Source organism: Camelina sativa, chromosome 3, assembly GCF_000633955.1.
Source record: "Camelina sativa cultivar DH55 chromosome 3, Cs, whole genome shotgun sequence".
NCBI classification, from domain to species: Eukaryota; Viridiplantae; Streptophyta; class Magnoliopsida; order Brassicales; family Brassicaceae; genus Camelina; species Camelina sativa.
In genome coordinates, this window is record NC_025687.1 from 23,420,292 (window position 1) to 23,425,510 (window position 5,219).

The window sequence follows — 5,219 nt, forward strand, 5'->3', positions numbered from 1 at the left end:
AAAAATATGCTTCATCGCAAAAATCCCAATGCGAACATATGTATCAGATTCAATAAGCTGCCAGAAAACATTAGGCTTACAGATGTGATTCATGAATCGAGCAACATTCTCTTTTTCTTTGGCACTTATCAAGACTTGCGTCGTCAAGTTGAAAAATTCAGGGACACTTTCCTACACATCTTCACACACAAGCTCAGGTTCATAGTTCCACTTAAACCTCATATAAAACCGAGATGAGTCGAACAAGAAGTTATCGTTTTCTTGTACTTCTTCTTTTGTCTTCCTCACACCAGCAAACTCACAGATAAAGGTCCCAGCTCGGATTGGATCCCAAGACCGTACACCCCAACCACACATTCTTGTCTTGAACACTTCCATGTGAAGCTTCAAACCGTTTTGAACTAATCGGTTTTTTCAATCGTTGGGGCATGAACAAGATTCACCGCATTCATAAATCAATGGTTTACGACAAACCAAAATGGAGTTATGGTACGGTAACTCACCATCGTTTCTTTCCATGCACATACAACTTTGATGATAGGATGGTTGACCTTGAAAATTCTGGAATCCAAGTGCTTGGAGATCGATGTTTAAATCAAGCGTCATTCTTGAGTAATGGTGAGATGTGATGTATTCAAAATCTTTAGGAATAGCTTTGTTATTTTCATCTACTTCATTAACCAGCAGGACTCGTAAAGCCTCTTTTCCAAAAGAAAGATCTAGAAGTATAAAACCCTGCCTTGAATCAATCGGGTTTTGCATCCTCAAATCATTAGCTATTTTCCAGTTTCGAATAGCGGAAAATTGCAAATGGAAGAAAATTGCGAATGGAAAATGGTTGAAGTAGCGTGAATGAAAATGGTTTTGGGTTTTTTTTTCAAAAAATGGTTTTTGGTTATGTGAATGTGTGGTAGATAGAAAAATAATCCTCTATTTATAATCATTATATGCAATGGATTAATAGCCAAATCTCCATAGTAGAAATAAAGTTTTAGTCATTAAAAATCCTAGATTTTTTTTCTATTATTCAGTGTATCTAAGACTACCCATTAATCTTTTGACAAAAAAAAATTAACATAAATGTGAAATATCTTTATTTCCTATTTGAAATATATTTTTCTACATATGTGTAGTTTATTCAACTATTTTAAGAAAAAAAAAGTTAAATAGTTTGAATACATGCAGTCAAAAATATTGAACCATATACAGTAAAACCTCTATAAATTAATAATGTTGGGACCAAAACATTTTATTAATTTATAGTGATATTAATTTATCTATAAATTAATAATTATTAATTTACACTGTAAATTAATAATTATTAATTTATAGATATATTTTTAATTGTTTATTTTTTTTTAAATTATGAATTGGAACAATTATAGCAAAATAAGATTAAACTTTCGGATGTTATAAATTTTATGGTTTAGGAATTGAACTTGTAATATTTATAAAGCATTATTGACAATAAATTACAAATACTATAAACAAATTGACTTATACACATGACATACATAAATTCAAATTTATGAATAATAATAATATTAATTCTCATATTTTAATAATCTGTCTAATTATCAAATTGTAAATGATGCATATCTAAAAATTAAAACTTTAAAATTTAATTATTTGTATGACATGTTATAAAATATTTTAGAGATATCATTATAGTTTGAAAATACAACATTACAAATGTTCTATAGAAATGAGTTTTAGGAGAAACATACACTATTATATCAGTATATATATATATATATATATATATATATATATATATAAATTTACATGATTATTAATTTATGATATTATTGGGACCATATTTTACATTGAGATTTCAAAAAAATTATTATCTTATTATCTTATCGAATATTGTTAATTTTTACACTGGCCCGACTTGGGACCAGCAAAATTTATTAATTTATAGTGATTATTAATTTATAGAGGTTTTACTGTATATTGAATGTTTGGTCATTTAAATTTGAATAGGACTTTAGAAGATATTGTCATTAAAAAATATACTATATAAGAAATTTATTATTATCTTTGAATAATAAAAAAGATTAGTGTACATGGGCCTCATAGATAACAACTCGTTATGATTACAAAATACAGTATATCCAACATTGCAGTTAAATTTTAAACACAAAATTAAAACGCAAACTAGAAGCAGGCGAGAAAAGTCAGTAGGCCAAATACTCAAGTCATGTATGTAGGAAATTAAACCTTGCATTATAAATTAACGAAGCCTATGGTTTGATGTCCATGTCCAGACATGTATGTATATGAAGCGCTTGTTGCAATTCTTCCCTGTATATATCATAACGCATACAAATCAATTAGGCTTAAGAACATATATGATGAAGTTGTCGAATGGATGGATATATTTTGATATTTTGCTGTAACAAAAGTGAAAAAATTTAGGTACAAAGCTTGGTCTGAGAACTGAACCAAGATTTTTTTTTCTACTGAATCACTGTTCGCGAGTCACAACATTTCGAAGACAATTGGATATAAAAAAACACATATCCTGATTGAAATTAGGAGATTATTCCTACGGGAAATTGGTCATAGAGATAATGTACTTTCTTCATAGGGTGCAAAAGAAATAACAAATGAACCTATAATAGCTTTGGATCTTGTTAGTAGATTTTTTTTTCTATACTCATAATGGTGAGCATAACATGAAATTTTTCCAAAGAGAGTGCTCATTTTCATAAGTTCATAACTATCTTTTAATGTTGAGAGTTACGCTCATATTTTTATAATTATCATTGTATAATATAAATAGTTGAGAAATTAATTTAATTTTGGAAATCGATGAATTATAGCAAACTAACTAGATATATACATCTTGTTTACGAAGCAAGATCCAATCATTAAGGAGTTAGTTCTTACTTCATATAGAGATTTATTATAGTTAACTAACTCCTTAAGGAGTTAAAAATGCTATAATAGAAAATTGCAATATTATAAACCCATAGGGATAAACTATATACGTGAATATGTGACGTTAATAAATATATATGCCCTAATACTTTTTAAAAATTTGGATGCTCGAAGCGGCTGCTTCTTTTTCTACAATTGTTGCACGCCTCTGCTCATGTATTAGGGCTAAAGCTTCATTGTGGTCTGTGGATCTGGTGCATGTAATATCATCAGTTAGGGGTCCGAATATTGTAGGGATATAAGTGCATATCATGCATGAAGTTATCCACTAAAGTGTGCACGATCATTAAATTCACAATATTTTGTAACAGATTCGAAAATTGATCGTCATTTGTAATAGAACTTGATCATATTAATATCTCTTCTCAAAACAAATATCAAGAATCTAAGATAAGAATATTTTAACTTTCCAAATAATCTCCTCGCCATAAAATATTATTCTGTGCATTTTTATTTGATGAAAACAATTTTTCGTATAAATAAAATAAAAGAAGCTCTTTTCCTTATTTGATAAACAACAACAACAACAAAAACCTAGTGGTTCTATTCTTTATTTTGTTCTTATCAGCTCAGGTTTAGGTTTTCATACTAGCTCACATCGATCGACCTCCGCTTAGAAAATCAAAATAACTAGATTTTAACCTGCGGTACACTGCAGAACTATTTTTTACTAAAATCATGAAATTTCAAGTTTTAACTGTTAGTTAATTTTATACGTTTTATTTGATTTTTAAGATTGTATCGTCGTATTTTGATTGTTAATTGACTTAATTCTAGAATTTAATAGGTGGGATACCGCACAAAAAAAAAAATTTGTTATAAATAAATCTATAGTATTAATACCATTTTATATTGTTAAGTTTTACTTGTTTGTTTATAATAATTATGTATATAGAGGTGTCCAACAGACCGGTCTATATTTTTTTTTGGACTGCAGCAGGTTAACCCGCTAGACCACGGTCCTTAAAATTATTCACAAGTATATCTCGACCTAAATTTTATATTTCTATTCTTTGAAAATTTAGTGGCAAAGAAAATTTTATTTATATATAATATATTTATTTTAATTATATATTTGTAGTCTTTTGAACGATCCGCTAAACCGCAGACGTACCTTGCTAAAATCCGTAATTCGCATAGACTTAACCGTGAGGACCATCATTTAACGGGCTTAAGATTTTTTTGTCTATACCCATTTTGTCGTAGTACTATTTAGAATATACATGTGGATTAAGTGTTGTGTTTGCTCCATTTTTTTTTTTTGACTTAGAACCTCCCCTAATGGAAAGTAATGAGAGATTAATATAAAGCTTTAGTTCGTCCAAAGAGAAAAAAATATAATTTATAGAATGATTATAATTTTGTTATTTGTATATTCATCAAAGACAATGGGAGATCATCAAAGATACATTGTACACTACGAAGATTCGTTTACCATATCAAATTGACAAATTCTAGACTTGATTATGTCTAGGAACTGAAGCTATAAATTGGAAGTCACATAGGTATGTAAGAGAATATACACCTGATATAATAGATTTATATGTTGATAGTGTCTAGTGTTACTGTGTTAGACCTGAATTTGAATATGACTGGAATGGTTGAACGTGAAATATAATTCTTTGTTGCTTATGAAATGGTCTTATATATGATTTTCTTTTATATTTTCCACTCAATCTTTCAGCTTCAGCTTTGAAGTCCTTATTCGATTACAATTATATATTGAACTACGCTAGATAATATGCACTTCTAGCATTAATACACTTTCTAATAAAATGCATTTGCTTGTTAGGTGGCCGGTAATACACAACAAAATCAGCCATAATAGCTCAATAATTTTGATCAAGCTAGGGATGCAATGGTTAGTAACCAATTTTCATTGCATAAGTTGTATAAAACTCTAAATTTCAGAAATGTAAACTGATTGTTGCTGGAAAAAAAACAAAAAAAAATGATTGTTGCTGAATAAAATAACTCATATATAACAATATGGTTTGGATATAGGAGAGTATAGCATAAATCAATAACTTAAGTAATGAAATGAATAATGGAATTGATTAAGTAAACAATAGTTCTCTCTCAGACACGATAATCGAGACACTTTCACAGCTATTCTTCTCCTCCGGCGCTGGTAAAGGATTATTTTGCCGGCTTCGGGACAGAACCCGAATCTCTATTCCTTGTTTCCGCTCTTGTTTTCTAGTTTTCCTTTTCGTCTTTTTAAGCTTTTTTCCCCTTTTATCTCTCTTTAACCCCCCCCCCCCCCCCCCCCC